At 47.3% G+C, this 21303-nt stretch overlaps 1 protein-coding gene across 2 annotated transcripts in view; it reads right to left on the reverse strand.

Moving 5' to 3' along the window:
• Positions 1 to 21303, reverse strand: part of spag16 (sperm associated antigen 16) — a 1374442-nt gene that overhangs the window by 683594 nt on the left and 669545 nt on the right. The gene's annotated exons all lie outside the window — the stretch shown is intronic.

A 21303-nucleotide genomic window follows, 5' to 3' on the forward strand; every position in this document is an offset into this window, starting at 1 on the left:
ACATTATTTGATGACAATTATATTGCACATAATTATATTGATTGAGCAGTTATCCTAAAAGTGCTGCAGCAATGTGTATTGCATCTTGCCCATGATGGATATCCAGGTGTTAAGATGAAACAACAATCCATGAAGCAGTCTGTTGGCCAGTAATGGATTGTGTGTAGAAGAGTTCAACAGAAAATGCGTAGCTTGTACACAGAGTGAAAAGTCTTTTCAACTGTGTCCTGCATCTCTATAACTGACTGCATGACCAACAATACCATGGCAGATATTTTTGGAGATGAGCAAGCAGCCCCAAGCACGCAATGGTTTTTGCTGGTTAATATGTATAGCAAGTTGCCAGAAATAGCTACAACAAATTCCATAGCCACCACTTTAGTCATTGACATTCCAGACAAGTTGCTTACACAATGGGGTTTGCTGGAGATTATCACTATAGACAGACATCTTGTGGCTCAGTGGGTAACATCCTTGGGGTGGGACTTGCATTGGGTGCAAGTCCCACCCCAAACATGATGGCCAAAGAAGGTGTTTGGCCAATCACAGCACGGTCAAACAGGTTGATTGTCAACCTGCAAATTCTTGCAAACACATCAATAGCTGGCAGTAAGAGCGGGAGAGACTCCTGGTCAGCCACATTGATATGGAGTGGCATCTCTCAAGCTAGAAGATCCCTGGCGACAGACTAGCGACCTGTTCCAGGAATTACTAGCTATGGAACAGATGGCAAAGTCATCTGCCCTAGTACACCACTAAGTGTGGGAATAGAATTGGAAATGGGAATCACTATAGACAATGGGCAGTTTGTTCCCAGTCAATTCACATTGCGCTAGAATCCACAATCAAAAGCAAAATGTATTTTGACAAGTGAACACAGGCAAGGGAGCCATGACTTGAAGTTGGAGATCGGTTTCACATCAAATGGCAAATCACGATCACAAGTTCACATCACCTCTCTCAATACCTAAGCGGATCAAGCAATTGCTCAGTACCAACTCTTATGTACCAATTTGTGTTGGGTGACAGCACTAAATAGAATTTGAGATGGTTGATAGCAAGTAGAGTAGGATATTTTGAGGACAGTGATTATGAGAATACATTTCCTTCTCTGATAAGTGACTGTGATGTTGATCATCTGCATCCTTGACCTGATCATGCAGAACCACCATGTGAAGTTTGTCGATCTCAGCACCGTCATCAGCAACTTTCTGTACTTAGAGAAAATGGGCATGCTGAACTCTAGGATATGACTCAATATACAAATATTTGTTGTTTAGGATGATGGTTCAATTTAAAACAAAGTCCTTTTGTTTTCCAAATGCAAAAAGGATGTTGGGGTATTTTCTCTGGTCCTGCCCATAGTGGGAATCATCGCGAACGGGATGGAAACTTTGACGGACCATTGAAAGGTCCATTGACCTCGGGCAGGAATTTCTGATTTGGGGGCAGGAGGGATTGGAAAATCTTGTTCCTAGTATTCAATTGTTCAATAGTTTGGTGTTTGTGTGTATGTTCTCTGAGCTGCTCGTCAAGCCTGTGTATGGTTCCAGAAAAAGAGAAATTAAGCTGAAGCAAGAAGCTGTAAGCATGAGGGCAGACATTTTGAAAAGCACTTGTAAATAACATTCCCATTGCACACGAGAAACCTGGAGTGGGATTTTCTGGTCCACGTGCCGTTCTATCCTCCTGCCGCTTGTCAGTGGGATTTCCCATGAAACCACCCATGCCACCATGAAACCCACTGGCTGGAGGTGCGCTGCCGGCAAGAAAACTGAATCCCGACAATCGGAGAATGCAGGCCCTGACGTTTCATCTGCGCATATCTCTGTGGCTGAAAACACAACACTAATCATTCGCAAAATGTATTTGAACTTTTTGCAGTTTTATATATAAGTTTTTGTTGCTTTCCTTCTGGCATTGTCCACAACAGCCATCTGGTCCCACAGGCTTCTGAGAGTTTGTCTGGAAGGCCTCCAAGCTAATGCATAGCTTCATCTCTGCAACTTGGCCAATGGCTCCAATGCTATGTCAGAACATCTTGGAGTCCACTCTCTCCCATGTGCTATTTTGTGAATACCCCAGGTTAGAATCAGTTGTAGAATGACTTTCAGCACCTAAAATATCCATAATGGACCTCTTCTTTTAGCAATACGGGCTGCCTTTAAATAGTAGAGGCTAGCTTTAACTGGAGCTAACTTCTCATGATTTTGGATCCCCTCCTGGAGTGTGCAACCACTCAACAGCACAGCCAGCACTGGCCGCATGCTGCAGGCATACAAATTGGGAGGCAGCATGAAGATGGCATTTTCAGAGCTATTGAATATCGCCCCCGTGGTGTATCTGCAAACTTGGATATATAAATCTCTATTCCTTCAGCTAAGTCATTATAAATATGAGAAACAGTTGAGAACGGATTACTGGGGTGCAGCACATCACATCAATGTGAATCTTTTGGTGAATTTAACAGGACAGTTAACAGCGGACGCAAATCCTGTAATGGCCATTAAATATCACGAGAGGCCAAAAACAGGATTTGTGCCAGGGAAATATCTGATCCCAATCTTCCCAGGCCCACCCCGATGATGTGGTGATGTGATAACATTAATTTGAATCCATTACCATTTACCTAGTGTGGTTAATGTTGCATCTTCAACCCACCAGGCATAATGTCACAACAGCACAAATTGCTGCTGCTTTCTAAAAATACAAACCAGGTGCCATGACATCCGAGCGGGAGGAAGTAGGTGAGCACCATTGTCTGCACTGAGCACCAGGGAGTCCAAAGGGATAGATCCCACTGGTCAACTCCGGAGATGGGGAGAGGGCATCGATGGTCTCTTGGGAGGGGGGGGGGGGGGGGGGGGCGGGCGCAGGGGGGGGGGGGGGGGTGTTAGTATTGGGAGATGTGAGAGAAGGAGGAGGACAACTGTTGGAGGAATAAGGCTAGGGGTTGTAGTTGGTGTGGGTGGTCCTCACGTCTGCTGTCTGTGTTGCCTGAGTATGCTTTTAGAGCTGTGCAAATCTGCTGACTGTGGCATGGGATTATGGGGCAGGGTGGGGTGGGGTGGAGCAGCTGAGGGGCACATGGGGTGGGGTGGGGGTGGGGGGTGATGAGAGTCAAGGATCCAGGCCTAATGGGCTGGGTGGATGAGGCTCCAAAAGAGAAAGATACACAGTACGCACCCCACAGTGTCAAAGTAAGGGATGGGATGAATACTCAGGGTTCTGGGCTCAATGCCTGGTTGCACAGGATCAAGAGGCACTGGGCTTGCTTCTTTACCGGGACCTCACTGCCTTCCAGTCAGGATCCATTAGCTCCCAAGGCGGACATAACCGTTCAGTTGACCCTGGCCATTTGGGATGGGCGAGCATATAACCCTCCTGTCAGAAGCCCCAGTGGTATTGAGCCTAAGGGAGGGGACTGCCGGACAAAATTGCGACACGCGCTCGCCAGCAGGATATCCCTCTAAGTTCAGCTTCAGCGGGGAGAAACTCCCCGAGGCCCAAAATAATCGGCAAAGTGCTGTTTGGTTTGCGGGATGTTTCTTGGCGCTGCAGACATTGAGAAACATCCCGTTAAACCTGCCGTTTATATGTCCGATGCGGACTTTATCTTGAGTCCACTGAATCGCACCCCAGATTTTTATTTTGATATTTTTGAAATTCAAATATTGAAACTGAGGTAGTGGAATTTGAAGCTGCTGTCAGTATCCCACTTGGATTAAATCTGTTCTCCGTGTTTACAGAGCAATACGCACGTTTTAAATTTTAATAACTTCAGTTGGGAAAGCTGAGCCTGTCAAAAAGATTTCCGCACTAGCCACCTCTTGCATTGTCCTATGATCGCCCTAATTACTGGTTAGAACCATTTCCAGTCATTCTGTCGCAAGCACAGATCAGACAGGTAAAAGATTATCTAATTATATTTCATAAACCAACAACAAAGTACAAGAGCAACTGAAGGCAGGAACCAATTATTTTTTAAAGAAAGTATAGGGTGACTACTGGACCATCACTCAGATCATTTCATTTCATCTGCTGTTTGTGATGTATTTTTGTATAAATCAGCTCCTATGGGGTAACTGTGCAATCATGAGGCTATTCAATAGATAAGTCCAATTTCTCTCAATATTCAGTTATTTTAATTACATCATGGGGAAGCGGTGGTGTGGGTTTTTTTTGTAAAAACTCATCTGGTTTACTAATCCCTTTAGGGAAGGAGATCTGCCATCTATACCTGGACTGACCCACATGTGACTCCAGACCCACGGAAGTGGTTGACTTTTAAATGCTCTCTGAAATGGCTCAGCAAGCCACTCCGTTCAAGGAAGATGAGAGATAGACAATAAATGCTGGCCCACATCCCATGAACGATGTAAAAAAAAAAGAACCATTCTGAAATATGCTTTTGAGTTGTAAATTCCCACATAATTAATGCACCATGACAGCTTCCTGGGCAGCTGAAATTAAGGTGACATGCAATCAATATTAATGAATCCGAGAAGTTTGTTGTGTAGGCTTTCAAGGCCATAGATGTTCTGTAAATTGGTCCCTACATCCACGGGAATCCTGCCACTCCACAGAATTAGGCTTCTCATTCTCCTTGTTTTACTGGCTCTATTGAGTAGGTAGATACATGTGAAGCCTGCCTGAAAGGTATATGTAACCTTCCTTAATGGGTGGCACGGTAGCACAGTGTGTACCACTGTTGCTTCATAGCTCCAGGGTCTCTGGCTCGATTCCAGGCTCGATTCTTGGGTCACCATCTGTGCGGAGGTCTGCACGTTCTCCCCCTGTCTGCGTGGGTTTCCTCCGGGTGCTCCGGTTTCCTCCCACAAGTCCCAAAAGACGTGCTGTTAGGTGAACTGGACATTCTGAATTCTCCCTCTGTGTACCTGAACAGGCGCCGGAATGTGGCGACTAGGGGATTTTCACAGTAACTTCATTGCAGTGTTAATGTAACCCTATTTGTGACAATAAAGATTGTTAATTATAGTGTGCTGCCTAGTGTGAAGCCCCATTTCAAAAATATTTTACTTCTGTATATTTGCAGTTACAGTAAATATATGCAGTATACTGTAACGAGTGGGAAGCAATTTTAATGAGGACACTGTGAGTACACACCAAGTAAAATGAAGGAATGAAGTCTTATTTACAGCACAATATGCACACAACCCTGTAGCTCCCTACCGGGTTCCTTACTGGTCGACCTTATATACAGAGGTTAATAGATAGGGGGAATCTCGTACTCGGCAAAGCCCACCACCACAAAGATATCCATTCCCACTCCGTAATCCCTGTGCGGGTTTTTGCAGCAATGGCAAAACAAAACTGTTGAGCAATTTGGAACCTCAGCTTTATTTGGCTAAGCAATGCACACAGGTTTGTGACACCTGACAGGCAACCCATTTATCACATAGTACAACCTTACTCTTTGTTGTGCTGCTTCACAAGAGACTTGATTTTAACCTAACCAGTCCAGTGGGAGTAGAGGGTTAGGGTTCAGACATACATTTGACATTAATGGAGAGTAAAACTGGACAGCGTGTAAAATAGTTGTCAGGCCTGTAATAACCCTCATGAGACCCACGGGGATGTTACGATTGATCTCTCGTGGGGCTAGTGGAATGCAAGCTCCCCCACTGATAGGCAGAGGTTCATCAGCTTGGACTCATAGAATCAACCATTCAAAGCCAGATTGGGACCGGCATTATCAGTAGTCCCAGTTGGGACCTATGTGATGTATGCCACGTTGCGGCCTTTTCTTTTGTTTATAAATAGACCTCTGTTTGAATCGCCTTCTGGGATTTCCTGAGCTTTTTTATAAGACCCAAACGTGATCTACTCTGCCAAGGTGGGCTATACTATAATCAGGCAAAACCTTTAACCACTCAATACTCAGAAAGAAAGAAAAGCAAGGAAAACAACAGTACATATATAACAATAATAAAAGCAAAATACTGCGGGTGCTGGAAATATGAAATAAAAACCGAAAATGCTGGAAGAACTCAGCAGGTCTGGCAGCATCTGTGGAGAGAGAAACAAAAGTGTGACCTAACGACCACACCCGACGCGGCATGCGATGGGGCCAGTAAAACCTAGTGATCCGGATCCCTCCCACAATGGGTGGGTCCTAAATTTACATATTCAAGTGAGCAGAAAAGCTCACTTGAATGTGTCCACGCTGGATCGACCCAGAATCCGCGATTGAATCCCCTTGTCTCAGAGACCCAGGCCGTGGGCCGTGTAGCACTGGTCTCCACAAATGTGGACCAGGTGGAATGGCACTTGGGGCCAGGCAGTCAGAGGCCCCAGAGTGTTTGGCCTCTCTTGACAGGTTGGTACCCTGGTACTGCTGCTGTCACGTGGGTACCTTGGTAGTGCCAGCTTAGTACCCTGGCAGTGCTACCTGAGTTCCACCTTGGCACTTTCAGGATGCCCAAGTGGCATTGCCAGGCTGACAGGGGCAGTACCAGGCTGGGAGTGCCCAGGTGGCATCTTGCCCTTGCCAAGAATTGGGCCCAGGGGCTTCCAGAAAGATACCTGGCGATTCAAGAGCAAAGGTGATAGAACAGAGCAATTAAAGTAAGGCTAAAGTTAGCAGCAACATTTGGCGACATCCTGACGGGACCCGATCTAGAAGTGGAAAACCTCTCCGGGAGAAGCCAAGATTTTGAATTAGAGATCCAATTGTAAACAGAAAATCACAAGTGTTCAAACAGTTCTGATCAATAGTCATAATTCGGAAGTGTGTGTATGCATGCGTAACTAACAGGGCGATAAGGTAAAACTGATGGATTTTTTGTTGCGTCAAAACTGTCGGAAGTTTGTATATCGGAAAGTAGCGAAAGCCGTATCCGTATTTACAGCACCGCCTTAGCTCCCCTGTTCCAAATTTAAAAGAAGCGTTCGGATAGGAAAGATGGCAATGCAGGCAATGCAGCGCCTAATGAACACCGAGGAATTTGCGGTCACAGCGACCAGCAGCAGTAGAGTGGGACAATGTCCCATTTGGGAGGAAGGGATCAGGAAATATCTCAAAGGGAAAGGATGGCCCCTTTGGAATGATTTCTGTGATAACGAGGAATCAGGTCCCGGGAGTATAGGACATACTTGGTGGGAGAACCTGAGCGAGATCCACAAATAGAGCTTGGGGAAAGCTCGCAAGCCGATGGCAATCGTGTCCTGCTTGGCACAATTGCGAGGCACAGAGGAGGTCGTTAGGACGCTCCGGAAAGAAGTTGAGGGCATACATCGGATGAGTACGGTCGATGTAAGCGAAGTAGAAAAGGAGAATATGGAATAGAGGAGGAAATTGGCAGCGAAAGATGGAGAGGTGGGTGACGCCAAAAGGGCTCACCAGTCTTGTCTGGAGCATTTAAGCAGCTTCCAGTCTCAATGTGAAAAGGCCTATCACGACACGCAACGTGCAGTCCTGCTACGAGAGGAGACAGAAAAACAGGTAGAAGCGTTACAGAGACAGTGTCGTGATCTAAAGGCAGCATTAAGAGCACTCCATGCTGCCACCACAGAACAAAGGCAAAGCACATTAGACCATGCAAAGTGCCGGAAGCAGATTGCAGAGCTGCAATCACTGCTTTCTGTTCAAAAAGGTTTTCAGGAAACCTTTGGAGAAAGATTAGATCAAGAAGACGGCCCTGATTGGGAAGAGTTAAACGAAACAGCGCAGCGTTATGTTCACGGAACATGTGCGCAGGGAAAGCCACAAAAGAGAAAAGCGCCCCAACCCCCCACACAGCAGATAGTTCAAGCTCCAATGAACCCTTTAACCACCCACCGCACAGCCACACCGGACGATGTGGAATATCGATATTCCACCCCCTTAACAGTGACCCAATTACGGGATGCGTGCGAGAAGATCATACCGTTCCTCCCCACCTCAGACCCCCACCATTTTTTTGCCACAGTTAGACATCAGGCTCACATGTACGGCCTGGATGAGCGAGAGCATGTAAAGCTCACAGATTTAAGTTTAGATCCGTCGGGAGCAGCAGCCCTTCCCGACCCACAGAATGTAGGAGGAGGCACCCTTGCAGAAATGCATACCGCGATCCTGTATGCGATCGGGTATAACCGGGGTGACCCTGTAGATGGCCTCAACAAATGTAGGCAGAAGAAATCTGAGCACCCCACAGCGTTCGCTGGACGCCTGTGGATCCACTTCGCAGCAGTCTTTGGAGGCGTAGACCATGCCCATTTGTCCCCAGACAACATGGCCAAATGGACCCGCGCGCTTATCTCCCATGCCCCAAAAACAGGACAGAAAGCTTGTACAAGTTATGATCCCTCAGAGGAGGCCCATAACGAGAAGTGGGTAGTGAAGAGATTGTCCCGCATTTGGGAACAATCTGTTCAAAGTAAACCCACCATTAAGAATAGCGAGGAAAAGCAGGCCGGCGCAGATATGCAGGTAGTAAAAACACACCAGAACCCCGCATGGGTGAATGAGGGAAAGAACAGCCCACCACCCAAGTTACAAGAGTGTTACAACTGCGGACAGTTGGGACACTTCGCAAAAGAGTGCAATGCCCCTAAAAAGCCACAGAGAGACCAGCAGACGGGCACTCTGATTAAGAAAAAGACAGAGCCCATTCACAGCGTTAGCGCCCGTTCGGATCAGACGGACGTGACCGGAATGGACTGACGGTGTACGGGCTCCCCAGTTGGGTCTGCGACACCCTTTGGGATAGGTCAGGACGACCGGTAGTTGCAGCAAAAATTCGGGGACAGCCCATCGAATTTCTCTGGGACACAGGAGGGTCCCGAACCACAATAAATTCCTCCACCCTGTTTCAAAAAGACTTGTGGCCCACTACAGCCACTATCGCCCTCAGCGGCTTTACAGGCCACTCACAGCAGGGACACTTCACAGCCCCTGTACCCATTCAAATCGGAACCATCACCACCAAGCACCCCGTGGTTTGAGTTGACCTGCCCCACACAGCAGAACACATTCTGGGAATTGATTTCATGAATTCCCACCACCTTTCATTCGATCCAGTCAACCAATGTGTCTGGAAGATGGCAAAATCCGCAAGAGCCCCCGCAACGCTCAACATAGGAGAGTATATGAACAAAATTAGCGCCGTAGGCGAATTTTGGTTCAACCCAACCATGCTTAGCACGGACAAGCAGGTTAGGGCAGTTTTGCAAAAGAACAGGGCAGCATTCGTGACCCACAAGCGCGACTGTGGACAGATGACTGGCTCCGTACAAATAACAGGACCTGACCCTAGACCCCAAAAACAGTACGGATTTCCCCAAGAGGCAGAGGGAGAAATCTCAAAAGTAATAGAGAGCTTATTAGAGCAGGGCGTACTGAGATCAGTAGCCTCCACTAATAATGCCCCGATTTGGCCAGAGAGAAAGCCCGATGGATTATGGCGACTGACCATCGATTATCGGGAACCCAACAAAGTCACCCCCGCAGCAGCCCCCACCGTAGCAACAAGTCCCGAGACCATGCTCAAGCAGGGACTCAATTCCCGATACTTCACGGTTTTGGATGTCAGTAATGGATTCTGGTCCATTCCATTGGCAAAGGCGTGCCAGTACAAATTTGCTTTCACCTTTAAAGCACAGCAGTACACGTGGACAGGCCTGCCACAAGGATTCCACAACTCCCCCTCCATTTTCCACCGACAGCTGGCAAATGGTTTAGCCAAATTTTCTCGCCCCGAATGTCTGGTACAGTATGTAGACGACCTACTACTGCAGACAGACACCAAGGATGGGCACATTGAGCTCTGTCCGAATTCCTGGAACTATTACATTCAATTGGTTGTAAAGTCAACCCCAAAAAGGCCCAGATTTTGGAAGAAAAAGTAATATATTTGGGAACAATTATCACGCACGGTAAATGCGAGATCGAGCATAAAAGGATTGATTCGATTGCTAAATTGCTCCTTCCCCAGAACGTTTCAGCCCTCCGGTCGTTTTTAGGACTGGTTGGCTACTGCCGAAACCACATTGACGGTTTTGCCAGCAAGGCAGCGCCCCTCTCAGACCTCCTAAAGAAGGGAGCCCCCTGGGAATGGCTTCCGCAGCATACGGATGCTGTGGACTCTTTAAAACATGCACTCATAGCAGCCCCCGCACTACAAGTTCCAGACCCGCTTTCCCCTTACGCCATAGAAGTAGCGACGACAGACCGCACCCTTTCGGCCGTGCTCCTCCAGGATCGGCACGACCAGTTAAGACCCGTAGCTTACGCCTCCCGACTTTTAGATGCTGTGGGGCAGGGATCTTCAGCCTGTGAGAGGCACCTGCTCGCAGTTTTCTGGGAAGTCCAGTATTTTTCGTACATTACCGGACTGAACCCCATCACAATTCTCACCGAACACACCCCCACCCAACTTTTACTGGACGGACGACTCAAGGACGGTACAGTTAGTCAGATTCAAGCAGCTCGATGGACCCTTCTCTTGCAGGGACGGGACATCACTGTGAAAAGGACAAAGACACACACCTATTTAGCCGACAATTTATCGTACCCCGGAACCCCCCATGAATGTGAGATTATCTCTCTACACCACAACACAGGCCCCTTTATCGTTAAAACACCCCCCAGAAAGATAGGAAATTCAACACAGAGCCCCCCGCACACAGACACGTGTGAGCCCATAAAGATTTATGTGGATGGATCTTCCACAGTCTTGGATGGGAAGCGCATAACAGGTTGCAGTATATGTGTCGAGGACGCGCAGGGACGCGCCCTCGAGGAAATATTGTTAAAACTACCTGGGCACTTAGACGCGCAGGCAGCAGAGCTTGCGGCCATCGCATATATAGCAGACATATACTCGGACAGCCTCTATGTCTGTAACAGCCTTAATGAATTTCTGCCCCTGTGGGAAGCAAGAGGATTTGTTTCCGTAGACGGAAAACCCCTCCCCTCAGCCCCATTGCTCCGTCATATTTTAGAAAAAGCCCAGAACAGGACTTATGGGATAATCAAAGTCCACAGCCACCATCGTTCCTCCCCCCCGGAAATGTAAAAGCCGATGCACTGGCTAAAGCAGGTTCCAGGCATGGATAGTGTTGGACACCCCCCGAAAGCGCACCAGTGAGTGCAGTTCAGGTCTCACAGACAAAGAGCGAGGATCTAGTGGAGGCCCAGAAGCAGGACACCAATCTCAAGGAGATTGTAAAAGGGAAGTATCCAGCATCCTTCGAGAGGTTTAGATATACACTGACCACACATGGCGGTGTGGTGTTAAAGGACACTCTTTATGTGGTTCCTGAACAGGACAGGAATCAATTGATTTGTTTGTTCCATGACGGTCATGGACATCAGAGAATCGACCCCACTACAGCCCATCTCAAGCAGCTTTGTTGGTGGCCGAATTTAAAGGAAGATGTAAACCAGTACATAGAGAATTGTCTTATCTGTGTGCAGAATAATCCGGACAGATATGCCAAAAAGGCTCAACTCAGCCACACCTGACCCGTTAATGGCCTCTGGACTAACCTCCAGATTGATTTTATAGGTCCATTGCCCCCTTGCAGGAATGGCTATAAATATGTGCTTGTGGTAATTGACACATTTACAAAATGGGTGGAATCTTTCCCAGCCCGCACAAACACTGCAAAAACCACAGCCAAGATTTTGACCTACCACATCTTTACAAGATGGGGACTCCCCCGCAGCATTGAATCTGACCAAGGTTCCCATTTTACGGGGCGTGTCATGCAGAATGTCCTCACGATATTAGGCATCGCCCAAAAATTCCACAGAGCATACCACCCACAGTCGAGTGGTATCGTGGAGCGCATGAATCGGACCCTAAAATCCACCCTCAGAAAAATGGTCCAGCAGAACAACACCACTTGGGACTCAGTCCTCCCTTTTGCGCTGATGTTATTGCGTTACACTATTTCTATCTCCACAGGTTACACCCCACACACCCTCATGACCGGACGCCCCATGAAAGGCACAGAATATTTGTTAGGTTTGGACTTGACCAGCCCCGAAGTCACGGCCCTCACACACGAGAAAGTTGCAAATGTTAAAACGGCTCAGCTAGCAGCTGCAGTAAAATTGGGCACCAGAAAGAAACAGAGCAAGGCTTGTTTCGACAAGACAGTGCATGCGACTGAGTACAGTATCAGACAGCAAGTTATGCTCTCTGTATATAACCCCAGCACATTCCTGTCACCAAAATACTCGGGTCCGTATTCCATTGCGGATAAAGTTAGCCCTTCCGTTTATAAAATAAAGTACCCCAATAGTAAGACTGCGTGGGTTAATATTAACCAGCTGAAGGCATATGGAACACAGTCGAACTACGCACACCACGTCATGCTCGACGCAGCACACCACACCCCGCCCACAGCCAACGTAACCCTACCTACCCCACCACGTCCAGCCCAGCCACGGACTCGACCTCGACTCCACCCCCAAAATATACACTCCGCAGCAGAGACAGTGACTGTGACTCGGACGATAGCCACAGCACGCCTCCCTACTATCCCCATGCAACCGGACCCACACCCAGCGACTCCACCTACGATACAAGTGATCCCTTCCTGATCACTTTCCTGAATAAACCCCACCGCCGACCACCGAACTACACTGACGACCCTGATCTTGTCCCCACACAACTGGACACAAATTACTGGCACCGTGACAACTCATACCGACTCGTCCGCAACGACGAGAACAACCCCAACTCACACCATGCAGCCCTTTCAGCTCTAATCCACTCCAGAGTTTGACACCCGGGAGAAGAGGACGAACTTGAGTCTGACTCCCAAACCGAGAACCCCTTTGCGACCCTGTTCACAGCCGAGAACTGAGGTGTCCAGATGATGTTTTAAAATGAACCGCTTAGGAGAAGTGTTGTCCTTTCTGATGGAACCTTCAGAATGTTTTATGTTGTTTGTAAGTTTGTTAAATGTTGTATGTCCGATAGGAGAATTTTTTTTTCTCACTGCCCCACGCCTATTCGACCGAAACCTCTGAGGACTTGCCTACAGAGACTCACCAGTTCAGCAGAAACCTCTGATAGCTTGTCTGCAGAGACTGGTTACGGAACCAGACACCCGTTCGTAGCTGCCCTTCTGGTTCGAAGGATAGAACCACTACGGCAGCCCCACCACGATGACTACATTTTTTGCCCATTCTTGTCGGTTGCTCAGGCAGTGGAGAAACGGCTTGAGACCCGCCCTGCCTGGGAATCCCCCGCTGGTCAACTACGCTCGGGTAGGAGAGATACGGCATTGGTAGCCGTCCTACCAGGGGACTCCATCCAACTCTTACCCGTCGCAGCCCATACACACCTCATTTTGGCATTTTTCATTTCAAAAAGTTTTGTTTTGTTTAGGTAACCTTTAGGTTGCAGGCCATATGCTATTTATATCCTGGAACATTTGGATGCTAAATCAGCACTGGTTCATTATTGGGAAGTGTGCCATGTCCTAAAATTTGTTTTGAAAAAAAAAATGAGGGAGTCACACTAGTGACCAATTATAAAGGGAATATTTGGCACAAAAGGACAGACACACTAGCGTCTGAGATATTATACAAAGATAGTTACATACACTATGCTTGTTTCTACAGAACTCCAGAAGCTCCAGGACCGGAGAAAACAAAGAAAGAAAAGGAAAGAGAAGAGCCATGAGGACTTCCTTCAAGTGGATCGCCCTTGTGCTATTGGACATTTGGTTGCGCGTGAACGTGAACCCCATGACTTCAAGACTTCAAGACCTCCAGCCGTTAATGTTTCACTTTCCCGCAGTACCCAGAGCCCTGTCACCAGCGACACTACATCATCTTGGTGTGCCAGGTTCATAACCTGGTACTCCCTGTCCTATGTGATCGAAACACTACTAGCGTTGGCGATACTCTGCTGCATCGAGCAGACTATGCATCTACGGAAATGGAGAAGGAGAGCCTGCCGCGCTCGAACCCCAGTATATAGCATCAGATCCCCGACCCCCACGATCTATAATAAAGTACATTCACTTGCGTTAATTGTTATTGTAAATAAAGAACTGTAAAGAACGTTTTCATGAGCAAATTGTATGATCCTGAGCTTGACTGCCAAGCCAGGAAAGACTGTATGAAATGCTATGATTTTGTTGTATGATTGAGGAAGGTAGGATAATGGAATGTTTAAATGAGTGTAGTATATTAAGAATAAGTTAGAGGTTCCCAGTTAATTGTTTTGTAATGCATGTCCCTGTCTGACATAGCGCCCTTAGAATTGTTAGTTAACATTTTTTGTGCATAGCTATGGTCAGTGCAGAGGCCATGAAGGAAGTCCCCCCCCCCCCCCCCCCCAGGTCAGGGAATGGAAAGCAACATAGTGATGTGATCATTCACGCTTCGCGTTAGGATCACAAGGAGGGATTGTAGCCAGTTAAAATGGCTAACTCCCGATTTAGAATGGCTAACCCCGATTTAAAATGGCGAACGGAAAAGGCTGATGGGAAAATCAGCCAACAGGACTAAAACAAGCAGCTACAGGTAAACTGTGTATTCACCTCTGGGAAGGCCAGACAAGATCGATACCTGTAGCCATCAGCACAACAAAGCACCAGCCATCTGAATACTAATGAGCAATCCCCAGGAACAATGTACAACAATTTAGACACACAAAGCCAACCCAGACTCTTCGGCGCCAACAGGAGCCTACACAGAGGGAGGTGAACGATCACCCCATGACCGCCCATCGATCAAGGAATCGCTCCCGCATTGGAGAATATCGAACCAAGTGATTGGGACAAAGTCCAATCACTTGGAACCAGGTACAGGGTCCGCCCCGAAAGGCGGGAAGCCCCTGGGGACTATAAGAATAGAGTCCAAGTTCAAATCGACCCTTCTGCCACCCTTCTGCCACCGTTCCGCACCCTTCTGCTAGCCTTCTGCAACAGCCGCTCAAATCGTATGTCTTACTTCAACGCTCGCTACGAGATAGGCACTCCTAGCTATCAATCTGTACCAGCTTCGAATCCCGCAGGCTCAGAACCCAAACGAAAGGCCATTCGTTTCCCTGACCTGGTGGGCCATTTCCAAAGTTAAGTATTGGCCTGTTCGTTGTAGGAAGTAGCTTAGACGTAGAATTTATGCATAAGTATTGATTACTCTGTATAATAAATGTGCGTTGATTTAACTCTTACTAAGCGGTGTGTTGGATTATTGATCATTACTTGGACTTGAACCACGTGGCGGTATCAGAAAGATACCTGGCGACTCAAGAGCAAAGGTGATAGAACAGAGCAATTAAACTAAGGCTAAAGTTAGCAGCAACAAACCTAATTTAAATAGTTGGGGCAAGCTGCCGAAATGGCAGTAATGACAAGCTTTTCCAGTCAGGGTTAGGAACTAGTGTGCTGCCGCAGGGTTAAATGGCCTGAAGCTGCTTGAAAGGGCAGGTATCAATAATAGAGTTGAACACAATGGTTTCCAAAATGCTTGTTCTAACAATGAAGAATGACAGAGCATGTCTTATGAACTGTCGTATTGCTATTGGATGAGCTTCGTCAGAGGAGAAACAGACTGATCCAGGCAACAAAGATAGTTCCTCAGAGGCAGTGGATGGAGGTGGGCAGGACAAGTTAGTGTTATCACTCTCCTGCTGTGTTGACTGCTAGAATTGTTACAATCAATATCCAACAGGCCAGATGGTGCCCTTTATACTCCAGCCTTAATTTGTAAAGTCTTTCTCCTCTCACTGCCTTAACGTATCGCACCAAACGCCTTAGAGTGCATTTGTCATAATGGGTTGCGTGCTAAGTGAAACCTGATTTTTCACTGCATAGTGTTTTCATCAGGTTTCACTTACTCTTTGGAGATAGTCAGAATATTTTTTTTTCTTGGAAGTATTTATTTATACAATTTAAAAATACCTCATGGGTAAGTGCAATATTCTCTTTAAATCCCCTCTAAATCTCCTACCACTTAGCTTAAATTGATGCCCCTTGGTTATTGACCCGTCTACTGAGGGGAACAGTTCCTTCCTATCTACCCTATCTATGTCCCTATACTGTTGCACACCTTGATCAGATTCCTCCTCGGCCTTCTCTGCTCTAAGGAAAACAATCCCAGCCTAACCAGCCTCTCCTCATAGTTAAAATGCTCCAGCCCAGGCAACAGCCTGGTGAATCTTATCTGCAACTTCTCAAGTGCAATCACATCCTATCTATAGTGTGACGACCCAAACTGCACACAATACTCTACCTGTGACCGAACAAACGTTTTGTACAACTCCATCCCTGTTCTTATATTCTATGCCTCCCATATGCCTTCTTAACCATCTTGTCTGCCTGTCTTGCTGCCTTCAGGGATTTATGGTCATGCACCCGAAAGTCCCTTCAGTCCTCTGTACTTCCCAATGTTCTACTGTTCATTCCCTATCGTGTACTTCCTTGCCTTCTTAGTCTTTCCAAAATGCATCAGCTCACACTTTTCAGGGTTAAATTCCATTTGCTATTCTGACCATCTGACCAACCCATCTACATCATCCTGTAATCATCCTCATTACTTACCACACCACCAACATTTGTGTAATCTGCAAATTTACTAATCATTCCTCCTATATTCACGTCCAGATCATTAATGTACACTTCAAACGGCAAGGCACCCAGCACTAATCCCTGTGGAACACCACTGGACACAGGCTTCCAGTCACAAAAACAACCTTCGACCATCACCCTCTGCCTCCTGCCACTAAGCAAATTTTGGATCCAATTTTCCAAATTCCCCTGGATCCCATGGGTTCTTACCTTCTTGACCATTTTCCCAATCCTGACCTTCCCTTTGCTTCCACCTTCCGCAGTTACATTTTCTTGAATCCTATTACTTGTTTTTCAATCCGGTGTCAGGAACCCAATGCCTGCATCATTTGCAGCTTCTGACCTTGTGTCAAGTCTGCATTGCTGACGCAAAACTATTTTTAAAATGCAAATTCCCTCAGTGAGCTGGCGTTGAGTCGGCACCGGGTGCTGACAGGAGGGTGGATCGGCTCTGGACTACAATCCTCAAAGGCAGGTGGCAGCCATGATTGGGCTTACTGCTGACTTGCAGAAGATCAGAAGGCCAGCATTCTCATGGTGCAGAGATGTGGCCAAATAATAAATGAAAAGCCACTAGTTCCGCTCTCCTACTTTGTTTAGCCTGCACCCAGTGTGTTCTGCTAGAATAGAATAGAATCATGACAGTTCTGAAGGAGGCCATTCAGCCCATCGAGTCTGCACTGACACTCTGAAAAAGCCCTCAAGCCCCCACCCTATCCCCAAAGCACAGTAATCCCACCGAACCTGTTGGACTCAAGGGGTAATTCATGGGCGATCCACCTAACCTGCACATTTTTGGACTGTGGGAGGAAACCAGAGCACCCGGAGGAAACCCACGCAGACATGGGGAGAACACAAACTCGACACAGTCAGTGACCCAAGGCTAGAATTGAACCCGGGTCACTGGGGCTGTGAGGCAGCTGTGCTAACCACTTGCCACCAGCATTCCCCTTGGATCAGACCATCACCAAGACCACTCACCTATCATTCCCATCCTAACTTTATGAAATGCTCCTCCTGGCTTCACAAGAAGGCAGTGGGACACTGACAACCCTAGATCATCCCCTTCAGCTTTGTCTACCTCCACACACCACACCACCTGGTTTGCCCATTGTCATCATGGAATCATAGATAACTAAGGATTTGTCAGGCACCAATCAGTGAACGTCCATTTTGGTGCCAGCTGCTCACCACTTCCGACGTTTGCCAACTCTGGTTGCACATATTCCTGGAGTTTTGTCACATGACCTCCCATCTCGAACCACTCTGCCCAGCCAAACAATTTGTTGTCGCATTTCTAATATTTTTGTAACTAATAAATAAAAATGTTGAAAGCTAGAGAAGTCAAACCATGGTTTTAATTTCCCAATGACTTTTTCACGAGTTTCCCGCAGCTGTACTGGCAACATGGCCGCTTCTATTCAAATGCCACACAATGCTGAAACTAGTTTGGGTTTCTGACCAGAGTGGACCACTGCATAAAGTAATAATAGGCATGATTTAACTAAATGGGAGCAAAACCCCATAGGAAGCACATTTAGCCATGTGTTTCCCGGCGTTCACAGCGTTGAGAAACACAACGCTATCAAACGTTGGGTTAACAGCGGCCCTCAGCGGGGAACGCGTGGCCAAGGCTGCACATAGCCCCGTTTTCTGCATTGAGGAGCTCCACTCGTCTGACCTACTCAGTGTAGTGCGAGATTGGGACGCTATTTTTAAATGGCATCCAGATCTCTGGAGCCCCTGACACAACCCGTGACCTCCCAATTCACTATGAAGGGACCCCTCCACACGCCCTCGACACCCGTGAAGGGTGTCCTCCGGGCCAATCGCCGCCGCAGCTAGGCACCTTGGCAATGCTCCTTCCAGCTGACACTGCCACTTGGGAACCTTGGCAGTAACAGGCTGTCATCCAGGTGGCACTGCCAGGGTACCAGGCTAGTAGGGTTCCAAGCTGGCACTGCCAGCATGATCAGGTAGCACCAGCAGTGCCTTGCTACCACCCTGTCCAAAGGGCATGCACCTGGAGGTCTCTGATACCCTGGGAGACCCCCAAGAGTGCTGTTCCGTCTGGTCCCCATTTGTGGAGACCTGTACTGAACGGCGCTCGCCTGAGGTCCGCCCAAAGGGGAAAGATCCCAACGCCTCAGGTGCCTCAGGGAACTGCTTATTACAGTGAAGCTAGCTGTCTTGCTCTAATATGCAAATTTGCCAAAAAGTGATTCTGCCCACAATTGGCGGGATTCAAATCGCAACATCTCACGAGATCGAGATTGATCTCAAGAGGCGTTGTGGGCTGGGTAGATCTCGGGAGCAGGGTCTCCCAGCTTCTGTTGGCCACGTTGCGCTGTAGCTTCTTACGGAAGCATTGAATTATTTTGCAGAAAGTTTGTTTTAAATACCATACTAGATAAAAATAATTTCTGCGAATGACTTGTTTTGTTTGAAGGTCATTTTTCCCCCTACTCCAGAAATTCCAGCACATAAACCTGTTATTAACTCCATTTGTCGATTATTTTATGCAACTAATTTGCTTTGGTACAATCAATCCATCTGGATTAAGTAGAAACTAGAATGATCGCTAGAGCTCCAAGTCCCTGGAGATTCCCCGTTGTTTGTTTAAACAATAGTAAATTGGGGTTCATAGCTCAAAAAGTCATATTTAAATTATTAATTCAAGGTCACTCACTGGAAAGTCATCCCTATTCACTTCACTCAACAAATCTGTTGGCACATGTGCTTCACAAAAATAAAGTTTATTTGCTATGGCACATTATTAAATTTCACTTTTCTTTCTTGTTAGGCATATTAGGGGTTAAAATCAACCTAATCTGACCTGACTGACAGTATATTTGAACAGGATCAGAGATGGGAACTATATTTTCAACCATTGATCTCAATGAAAATGAAAAGTTAGGTAAAGGATGCCAACATGGTGCCAGTTTTCTTGGCAGAAAATGTTTTTGCGCTGTCTACAGATTGCTCCTGTCATGATTTGCAAACATGCAAACAATGAACACTCAGAATAGGACACAACCAATGAGCAGTCAGGACACTCAGAGGTGGCATCACCACAAGGGGGCAGACATAAACACGATAAAAAATATGAGGCACTCACACCCTGCCTCTTTCCACAGACAGACATCTAGAGTTATACAGGGTTGATCAGCAGCATCACACCCCAGCACGTGGCTTAGAGCAAGCTGGTACAGTTAGACCGAGTTACTACAGTTAGATTAGCAGAGAGTCAACACATTTGACAACTGTGTTAATAGTTCAATAAACACGTTGAACTCATTTCAGAGTCTGGAGCATCCTTTAGTTAAGACTGCATCAAGTAGCAGCCTGTGTTATCCGAAGCAGCATAACACAACTTGATACCAGGAGTGACTGTTCAATCTATTTAGTTCAACTCAGCAAGATCCGTGACAACCAGCTACTGAATAGAGGCACAATGGACAAGGTTCAGGCTCCTCATCAGCTCAGGACCACCGGCAATCTTAGTGCCAACTGACGATCATTCAAGCAGAAATTTCAACTATACATGGAAGCATCCGACCTCAATGGCGCGACCGATGTGCGGAAGATAGCTCTTCTACTCACTACTGCGGGTGACCATGCGATAGAGATCTTCAACTCCTTTCACTTTTCCGAAGGGCAAGACAAAAACATGCATCCATCCATCCAAGTACCAAACCATCCTGGACAAATTCGACAGCTACTGCGAGGTGGACACCAACAAAATCTTCGAGCGCTACATCCTTCAAGCAGAGGATGCAAGGTAAAGACGAATCCTTCAACTCCTATCTAACTAACCTTAGACTGCTAGCGCTGCCCTGCAACTTCGGTGATATCACCGACTCCATGATCAGAGACCAAATCGTTTTTGGAGTCCACTCTGATCCTCTGAGAGAGCAATTGTTGAAAATCAAGCACATGACCCTGCCAGTCGCGATTGAAACGTGTACTGTGCATGAGCACTCTAAAAATCGCTATTCGCAGTACAAAACGGCAGAAAGTGAAAAACAAGCCTCCCACGAGATGGAGAGTGTTCAAGCCATCTCCCGGATGCAGCGCTTCCACATTGACGAAAGCGGCCATTTTGCGCATGCGCTATGCGATCGGGAACACGAAGCAGCCGAAAACCTCACTGCGCAGGTGCAGACGTCTGAGAACCGCACCGCGCATGCGCAACAACGCCGATGTCATGATGTGTGCGAACTGCGGCACCGCCCATTTTTTAAAAAACTACCCTGCAAGAGGCAAACGCTGTTTAAACTGTGGGAAACCAAACCACTATGCAGCCCTGTGCAGATCTGCACCACCAGTCAGGAGCCAGCGCTCCCAATCCCAACAGCGGCGCATCAGAAGTGTGCAACACTCAATGCATGACTCTGATCCAGGCAGTGTGGCGGATCCAGATGATGAATACCTGGACAACACTTACCGAGTGGGCATTATTACGTAGTGCGAATACGCCACACCGGACACATCGTGATTCCAATCAATCCTGGCCGTGGATTCCGAGGACGAATGGCATGCAGTGATGAAGGTCAACCACTGCCCCATCCAGTTCAAACTGGACACAGGTGCCTCTGCCAACCTGATTTCGCAGGTGGACTTCAAGAGAATCAAGAAGCCCCCCACAATCCTTCCAGCTGCCTGCAAACTCCTGGACTACAATGGAAATGCAATCAAGGCACTGGGGTCCTGCCATCTGCAGGTGACCAGCCGACACACACAAGCAACCTTACACTTTGA

This window comes from Scyliorhinus torazame, chromosome 2 (assembly GCF_047496885.1).
Source record: "Scyliorhinus torazame isolate Kashiwa2021f chromosome 2, sScyTor2.1, whole genome shotgun sequence".
Taxonomy (NCBI): domain Eukaryota; kingdom Metazoa; phylum Chordata; class Chondrichthyes; order Carcharhiniformes; family Scyliorhinidae; genus Scyliorhinus; species Scyliorhinus torazame.